This window comes from Scyliorhinus canicula, chromosome 10, assembly GCF_902713615.1.
Source record: "Scyliorhinus canicula chromosome 10, sScyCan1.1, whole genome shotgun sequence".
Lineage (NCBI taxonomy): Eukaryota > Metazoa > Chordata > Chondrichthyes > Carcharhiniformes > Scyliorhinidae > Scyliorhinus > Scyliorhinus canicula.
Genome location: NC_052155.1, coordinates 28,743,334 through 28,752,996, shown reverse-complemented (window position 1 = coordinate 28,752,996; position 9,663 = coordinate 28,743,334). Strand labels below are relative to the sequence as shown.

Here is a 9,663-nt window from a genome sequence, read left to right as displayed (position 1 = left end):
TGTGATTACAAAGAGAAGGCCCATGATGGGCCATCCATTCCAGGGTCAGCTTACGTTGGACAACATTTCAGACAAGTCAATAACATTTCCTCGAGGCACAAGGACTTCACTATGGGAGAGCAACCTCACAAATGGGCCTTTCTGAGAGCCCACTTTTTATTCGCCCCCTGGGCACCAGCGCTGGGTCAGCCTCCGATCCCTCAGTCATTCTAGGGTCACCGTATTCCCTACCTTCCTCTTGAATTGTGGTTTGCTACCTTACATACAATTCTAGCATCATCATCCATCTCCACACCTCCCTCAACCCAGCTGTTACTGAAACTCTAGTACCTTCAGACTTGACCATTCAAGTGCTCCCTAACTGGTCACCCAGCTTGCACTATGTATAAGCTTGAGGTCACCCGAAACTCTGCCACCATCTCCTATCCCCCAACAAATCCTGTTCACAAACCATTGCTGTATTTGCAAACCAACACTGATTTCCCAAATCTGGCTGTGCTTTGATTTCAAAATTTTCATTTCTCTTTTGACATCACTCCATTGCTTTAATTGCCCCTCCTTACCTCTGCAAATTCCTCCAGCCCCATAACTCCTCCAATTCCGGCCTCTTGCGCATCCACAACTTAAATTGCTCCACTATTGGTCGCTGTGCAATCAGTTTGGAGTTCTGGAATTCCAACCTTGGGCGGGATTCTCTTAGCCCGGGGCGGGGCAGGAGAATCATGCGACCGGCCCGAATCGCACCAGGCCACCCCGTGCCCCGACGCCCTGGCACTGGGCCAAGATTCTCCGCAGAGTGGAGAATCAGCGCCATTGGCGCCAGCGCGGTCGGCGTGGCGCCGGCCAGGGGCCGCTCTACAGTGCCCCCCCCCGACGATCCTCCGCGCGGAGAAGGGAGCCACTGTGCATGCGCGCATTGGCGCCGATGCCACTGCCCTGTAGGGGCAAGAATTGCTGATCCTGAGGCCATGTTGATGCCGTCGGACGCAGCACAGTGGCGCAGTGGTTAGCATTGCTGCCTACGGCGCTGAGGACCCGGGTTCGAATCCCGGCCTTGGGTCACTGTCCGTGTGAAATTTGCACATTCCCCCCCGTGTCTGCGTGGGTCCCACCCCCACAACCTAAAGATGTGCAGGGTAGGTAGATTGGCCACTCTAAATTGCCCCTTAAATGGAAAAAATAATTGGGTATTCTAAATTTATTTTTAAAAAAAGAAAAAAAAATGTTGACGCCGTCGGGAAATGCAATGGCGTGTACGACGGCGTCAAAACTTTGCCTCAGTGTGAGAGAATCCCGCCCCTAACACCACTCCAAATCCTTGGGCGAGATTCTCCAATAATGGGGCTATGTCCCCACGCCCGCAAAAAAACAGGGTCGGGTCCGCGCATGCGCCCGACGTCCGCCTGCTGCGCCGGCTCCGCACAACATGGCGGACCCACACACCGGGCCGGCGTGGTTCACGTATTCTTCCACCCATCGGGAGCTTGGAGACGCGACTGCGGTGGCCGTCCTGGTGGGGGTTGGCGGGATCCATCACTGGGGGGGCCTCGATCACAAGCCAGGCCATAGCTGAGCCCCCGCAGGTGTCGGACTCCCCCCCCCCCCCCCCCCCCCCCCCCCAACAGGCCCCGCCAGACCCTTCCACGCCGAGGTGCCGCTGTGTTAGACTCGGATATTTTGTTACGGCCTGTGCGGCCCATCCCGGGCGGAGAATCGCCGGGGGTGGGGAGCCCCAGTCACAGTCTAAATAAATGGGGCAAACCATTTTAGGACAGAGATGATGAGAATGTTCTTCACCCAGAGAGTGGTGAGCCTGTGGAATTCACTACCACAGAAAGTAGTTGAGGCCAAAACATTGTAGGCGTAATTTAACAGAAACGAAACAGAGTCCTGTTTTGGGCGGGTTTAGCCTGGAGTTTCCCAGTGCTGGCTGCGCCGAGAATGGCCCCGCTATAAGTTGGGACTCTGCTTCATTTCTGGGCCTCAGTGAGGAGCACCCCAATCAGGCTGCAGTTAATCCCAGTCAGTGCAGGAAGTGATTTATAAATCTATGAGCCTCCCCCAACCAGGGCCTACAGAACCCCCCAAATGCCCCAACGTATCAATGAGGGGGTTCTCGAGCCTCTCGCACCCCACCTCATAAGGACATGATACCCTATGCCTGATCCCTGACTTGGGTAAGATGCCACCCTGACACCTTGCCCCAGCCTGGCATGGCAATGCGAGGGTGACACTTGGGTGGAAATGCCAGGGTGGCCAGGTGGCACTGCCACAATGCCAGGCTGGCATTGCCAAGTTGACCGGGTGACATCAAGGTTGCCTGGGTACCACCCTGCCCAGAGTCAGCCCACCCAGAGGCCCGGGATCACCTTCTCCCAACTAATGCCGGTTCACTTGGTCCACATTAGTGTTAAATGGCACTCGCCCAGGGTCTCTGAGCTGCGGGTGTTGGATCCCGCCCAATGAGTAACTCCAGCGTGGGCATATTCAAGTGAGTCTGACTGCACACTTGAATATGCAAATCGTGTCGCCTTGTGAGATCTCATTATACCTCATGAGGCATAACAAGGCCATTAGGTCTTGCAAGAGGGCTCTCGTGAGATTTAACGGCCTTGTCGCATCCTGAGTCGGGAGTGGCGAGGCCGATAGATCGGGCCCTGAATGTTTTCAAGAAGGAGATAGAGAGAGTTCTTGCAGCTAAAGGGATCCAAGGATAGAGGAAAAGCGGGAAAAGGTTACTGAATTGGGTGATCAGCCATGATCGTAATGAATGGTGGAACAGGAACAAAGGGCTGAATGGCCCCCTCCTGCTCCTCTTTTCTATGTTTCTATGTCTCTTTTGGGGCTCACTGCAGGAAGTTTGAGTGAGTGGAAGGCCAGTACCTCCTTATGACTGAACTTGGATGGCTGGGATCAAATGATAGTTATCAAATTAGAATTCCAGGAGAAAATCATAAAAGGCAACTCAATAGCGTAATATGAAGATCAAAGTAAATATAAATGTTCCTGACGTTTTGTTGAAAGGTAAAAAACATGATGGCTATATATATTCACAGAAGAAGCAGCAAGAAATAGTATTGGACAGTGGTGTGATCCATTGGGCACGCTCCACCGGAAAAGCAGCTGCCGTGGCGCAGCATGGCCGGTGAAACCCGGGAGACCCTCCTGGCTCACCACGCCTCGCGATATCCAACGCAATCTCGCGAGATTTACATAGACGTAGAATATACAGTGCAGAAAGAGGCCATTCGGCCCATCGAGTCTGCACCAACCCACTTAAGCCCTCACTTCCACCCTATCCCCGTAACCCAGTAACCCCTCCTAACCTTTTTTGGTCACTGAGGGCAATTTATCATGGCCAATCCACCTAACCCGCACGTCTTTGGAATGTGGGAGGAAACCGGAGCACCCGAATGAAACCCACGCAGACACGGGGAAAATGTGCAGACTCCACACAGACAGTGACCCAGCAGGGAATCGAACCTGGGACCTGACGCTGTGAAGCCACAGTGCTAATCCCTTGTGCTACCGTGCTGCACTAAAATTAAAGCGCCCAACGTGGGGCACGAACCCACGTCCCTGGGATTAAGAGTCCCATCCTCTACCGAATGAGCCAGCCGGGCTATTTTGCGATGTGAATCCCGCCCGGGTGAGATCATGTTTTGGCAAATCTGCATATTTGAGCGAGCTAGTAAGCCTCACTCTAATATGCAGATTCCTGAGGTTCCGGAAGCTTTGGGATTCAACCCCTTTGCATCAGAGGACTCGCGCGAGCGCCATTCAGCACTGGTCGCCACAAACAGGGACAAGACGGAATGGCACTCGTGGGAGTATCCCAGGGGATCAGAGGCCTCCAGCTGTATTCCCTTTGGGCAGGGTGGTGCCCTGGCACTGCCAATGAGCCCAGGTGGCACCGCCAACAACTGGGAGCTGGGGTTGGAATTTAGCGGTCAGTTCAGCACCTGGGGTGGGTGGGTGGGGGGGGGGGGGCGGCGGTATCAGAATTTAGCGGTCAGTTCAGCACCTGCTAGGGGGACGGAACCTAGCGGTCAGTCCAGCACCTGCTAGGGTGTCGGAACTTAGCGGTCAGTTCAGCACCTGCTCGGGGGTCAGAACTTAGCGGTCAGTTCAGCACCTGCTAGGGGATCGGAACTTAGCGGTCAGTTCAGCACCTGCTAGGGGTCGGAGAATCCCCGGGAGGTGGCGTGAATCCCGCTGTGATGCCGGCTGCCGTATTCCCTGACGCCGGTTTTCGGAAGGGTTGGCGTTTACGCCACGCCAGTCGGGGGCCGTTGGCAGCGCCCCCCCCCCCCCCCGGCAATTCTCCGGGCCCCGATGGGCCGAGCAGCCGTCAGTTCCTGGCCAGTCCCGCCGGCGTGAAATAGACATGGTCCCTCACAGCGGGACCTGGCAGGTAGGCTGTCTAGTGGAGTCCTCAGGGGGGGGGAGGGTTATCCGGCCCCGGGGGGGGGCCCCCACGGTGGCCTGGCCCGCGATCGGGGCCCACCGATCTGCAGGCGGGCCTGTGCCATGGTGGCACTCCTTCCTTCCGCGCCGGACAGTGTAGGGCCCAGCCATGGCCGGCGAGGAGAAGAAGCCCACTGCGCATGTGCAGGAAACATGCCGGCGGTTCTATACATGCGCCAACACGCGCCGGCCCTTCAGTGCCAGCTGGCTGGGCGCCAAACCCTCCGCCGCCGGCCTAGCCCCCGGAAGTGCAGAGGATTCCGCAACTTCCGGTTGGCCCGACGCTAGAGTGGTTCGTGCCGTTCTTGGCGCCGGTGTCGGGCCAACGCGCCAATTGCGGGAGAATCCCGCCCCTGATTCTGGCATCACAGGGCGGAGCATTCCAACCAATATAACTAACAAAGCAATGTCTAATATTTTCAAATCCTAAATTCGGGGATGTACTGAAAGACCTGATACAATTCCTCAGCATGTTATTTGCAATATGCTGTTACAAAATCCCTGTGACCACTATTTTAGCGAAGTAATTGATTGAGTGATTAAAGAACAGAATTGCTATAAACACCCAGCAGATCTAGCTGTATCTATCGGCTGATAAATTTTAATGTGTGTGAGTGTGTATGTTTGTGTGTCTGTGTGTGCGTGGGTGAATGGGTCAACACCTCTGTTAAAGTAAAAGAAAGGAACTGTATGCAAATATATTAGCTTGAACACTGCAAAATGGCACACTGGGGAATTTGAATCCCTGGAGATCGTGGTTGTTAATTGATATTCAGAGAAGGAGGAAGATACAAATCATGAAATTATGAGCTGCATTTATATTACATCTGTACCATCAGTGAAAAATGATTCACTTTGCACTGGTGCGACAACATTGCAGTGAGAAGAACATAAGGATTACGACCAGGAGGAGGAAGTACAGCCCCACCATTAATAAGGTCTGGTTGATCTTCTAACTCAACTCAACTCCACTTTCTTGCCCGATCCCCATAAACTTTGATTCCTCAATGTCCAAATTTCTATACATCTCAGTCTTGAATATGCTAAATGACAGAGCATCTGAGGTGGAGATTCCAGAGGCAGGGATATTCCTAACTCTGCAAAACACTTGCTTAAAAAACTGTATATGGGATAGGGATATCAGTGGAAAAGTCAGCATTTGTTGTGAATCCCTCATTACCCTTTGAAAGGCCATTTCAGAGGGTAGTTAAGAGTTATAGAGTTGGATAGCGCATAACAGACCCTTTGGCCCATCACACCTGCACCAACAATAACTATCCCTAATCTCACGCTAATCCCCTATCCTTGAATGTGACGGTGTTTCAAGTGCTCGTCCATGTGCTTTTTAAAGATTGTGAGGAGATTCCAGCCTCCACTACCTTCCCAGGCTGTACATTCCAAATTCTCACCAGCCTCTGAGTGAAAAATGTTTTTCTCAAATCCTCTAGGAATCTCCTGCCCCTCAACCTAAAGCTGATGTATCCCTCAACCAAGGGGAACAGCTGCTTCATATTTCCCCTGTCTAAACCCCTCATAATCTAACATACCTCAATCATATCCCCCTCAGCCTTGTCAGCGCTAAAGAAAACAATCCAAGCCTATCCAGTCTCTCCTTTTAGCTCAGATGCTCCACCCTAGGCAACCATATTGCTGTGGATCCGGAGTCACATGGAGGCCAGACCAGGTAAGGATGGCCGATTTCCTTCCGTAAAGGGCATTAGTAAACCAGATGGGTTTTGGAAACAACCAGTGATTGGTGACATGGTTTGGCGGCACAGTGGTTAGCACTGCTGCCTCAAGGCGCCAGGGTCCCGGGTTCAATTACGGCCTCGGGTTATTGTCTGTGTGGAGTTTATAAGCTCTCCCCGTGTGTGCGTGGGTTTCCTCCGGGCGCTCCATTTCCTCCCACGGTCCAAAGATGTGCGGGTTAGGTGGATTGACCATGATAAATTTCCCCTTCGTGTTCAAAGATGTGTAGGTTAGGTTATGGGAGATTCATCTTTTGAAGGGTCAGTGCAGACTTGATGGGCCGAACGGCCTCCTTCTGCTCTGTTCGGATTCAGTGATTCATTCCACAGACTTGCTTTCCATTCCAGATTTAACCAAATGAATTTAAATTCTACCAGTGCCCATGGTGGGATTTGAACACCTGATATCAGAGCATCAGACTGACCCTCTGGAGTACAGTAAGTTGCATTAGCACCATTACATCACCATCTCCCCTTTGTGACTGTGCAACGGCTGCAGTGAAAATCAAGACCAAAGTTGGATCATTGACCAGCCTTAGTGAGTAAATACTCAATGAGTATAAGATGCAATTGAGAGTCATTGAAAGTTGGCACAGGAAGCAATAACAAAGATGGATTTTGAAGCCGCATTTCATGCCTCGTTAATTTATTGGAATTTTTTGAGAAAAACTATCAATGAGTGCAACGTAGTTGGATTTTCATTTGTCGTTTTGTGAAACATCTGCATACGACGTTTAAGAAGCATCAAAACTAATAGGCCAGCTGTTAATTTGGTGTAATAATAGAAAGTAAAACACGTTGATTGATTAGACAACGGCCTGGCAGTTGACAATGTTTTAATAAGTTTTTGGAGGAATCTTTTCAAAGTTTCCAGCTATTTACACTGTAAATGGCATTAGAATACCCTCTGTGATATTATAGCCCATTGTTAACACCAATTTATGTAGCAGTATGATTGGGATACAGTCAGTCAGAGACCTGTAAATAAATGGTAGATATATTCAAAGGAACATATGAGGATGAAATTAATATCCAACCTTCAGTAAAGGTGAAATTTATGTGTGATTACTGAACATTGAGGGTAACTAGTCAATGTGAAATTATTAACAGGGTTAATGTTGAGTTCACCAGAAGTGGCCTCACAAGAAGGAACGAAAGGTTTATTCACAGAAGAATGAAGACACTACGTAGACTGGACCCAAAAGGATCATGCCCAGTCCACACACAGGCCGGCTTTTTATATTGCGCTTGCTCTCCCGCTGCTGAAGGAACTGCACCCATCAGCGTGGGAGCCCGAACTCCACGAGATGCACGGTGAGCCTAATCGGCCTGGCCCTGTGGGTCTCGTGCAGGTTACAGCATTCCTCCCCCCCCCCCAAATAAAAGTCTGAAAACACGTCCAAAAAAGGAGGGTGCAGAGGAGGAGCCTTCCTCTTTACCCTTGTCTGCCTCTCGGGTGTCATCGGGGTAGTGTCTGGTGGCGTATAGCAGTCGGGTGACCGAAATTTCTTTGTCGATCATCACCATCGGTGGCTGGTCGTCAGGAGACTTGTCACCGACGACATCTGGTGGTGGCACCTCCACCTTGGAGTCCGAATCTCGGCATCCGGCATTTCAGCATCAAAATCCCCGTGCGTGGCACCTGCAGCGATGGCGGTACCAGGGGTGTCCAGGGGCTTTGTGGGGCCCTCCTAAAGGGCATCACACATTATGGAGCTCCTATCATGGAGGTGATCAAGGTGCCTATCAGATTCCCGGTCCCGCACACAAACCCAGTCCGACACTGGCCTGGTCTGCCGAACGATAGTGCCCGGAATCCATTTGGCACCATCTCTGAAACTGCGCAGAGGGACCGTGTTGCCTGGTGAGAACCGTCCAGGTAGGGCATGCTCGACAGGGCAACACCCCAGCTGCTCCTGCCCATGGCGCACCTTCCCGCCAATATCGGATAATGCCAGGCTGAGGCGATTTTGAAGCCGACGACCCATAAGAAGTTCCACTGGCATCATGCCAGTGGTGACATGCAGCAGCAGAAAAGGAAGCGTGCGAGACAAGTGTCAGGGCACCCCGTAGTCTGCTTGTTCACGCTTGAACGTCTAGACTACGCACTCGGCCAAGCCATAGGAGGCAGGGTGGTATGGGGCAGTGTGTATGTGGCATACTCCATTGGTCCTCGTCAAATTTTCGAACTCCAGACTAGTAAACGGCGTTCCGTTGTCGTTGACCCGTATACCCGGAATGCCATGAGTATTAAAAGAGTGCCTAATCTTCTCGAGTGTCACCTTGAAAGTTACATCCTGTTGATTTCCAGCCACTTTGAATGGGTGCCGATACGGTGGAGGAACATGGATTACCTGAAAAGGGGCAGCAAAAGCGGCCTGGAGGCGTACCCACAGATGACCCAGCCACTCCCAGGGATGAGGCAGAGCTGCAGGCAGGAGCTGCTGTTGCTGCTGACCACACTCGGCATTGCTGGACGGCCGTTCAATTTCTGCATCCAATCCTGGCCTCCACACGTAACTGCGGACACGCATCTTCGCCAAGGTGCCCATTATGGAGGTCTTCCAAGATGCGGCCTTGTCCTTTGTGCAGAACCACCACGCACGTGCTCCAAAGGAGTATACCTCTTCCACGCTGAACTCAGCGATCTTCGCGATAAAAGCCTTCAGTTCGCTGGGAAGGGCACGATGCTCGGTCCCATACAAGACAATATGATGAACTTTGGATAACTGGGATAATGGGCAGCTCGGTGTGTCAAAAATGAAGATGCGTGCCCGGAGTTATGTGTGACAGCCAGGATTGGACGGTTCGTCCAGCAATGCTGAGTGTGCCAGGAGCAAAAGAAGCTCCTGCCTGCAGCTCCGCTTCATCCCTGGGAGTGGCTGGGTCACCCATGGGTACGCCTCCATGCCGATTCTGCTGGCCCTTTTCAGGTGGTCCATGTTCTGAGTCCAGGCACATATCCGGGCTGCGGTGGCTGGCAATGTATCCATAAAATGCAGCGCAGCGAACGCCTCGTCAGCCCTGGGGGCCATTGGCAGTCTCATCGGGAGTGGGAGTCTCCTCAAAGCGTCTGCATGCGCAATTTGCGTCCCCGGGCAATGTTCCTGAGTGAATTTGTACACCGCCAGTAAGATGGCCCACTGCTGAATCCTAGCCAAAGTGGAATGGAGGATGGCCCTGTCCTTATTGAATAATCCTGCAGCGGCATGTGAACGGTCAATACTGTGAACCGAATCCCATAGACGTATTTGTGGAACTTTGTGATGGCAAAGACCATGGCCAGACCCTCCTTCTCTGCTTGGGCATAATTGCACTCCGACAAAAGCAATTGGGTGTCCCTTACCGTCATTCATCTGATATGGCAATACGGTGCCGATACAGTATGGCGAGTGTCGCAGGTGACCAAAAGTGGCTTTGCAGGGTCGAAGTGAGTCAGCAGCTGAGA

At 52.1% G+C, this 9,663-nt stretch overlaps 1 non-coding gene across 1 annotated transcript; it reads right to left on the bottom strand.

Annotated features, from left to right (window-relative positions):
• Nucleotides 1–3,550: 3,550 nt before the first annotated feature.
• On the bottom strand, nt 3,551–3,623 carry trnak-cuu. Its single transcript has one exon. It is a non-coding gene; the product is annotated as a tRNA-Lys (tRNA).
• Between the last annotated feature and the right edge of the window lie 6,040 nt (nt 3,624–9,663).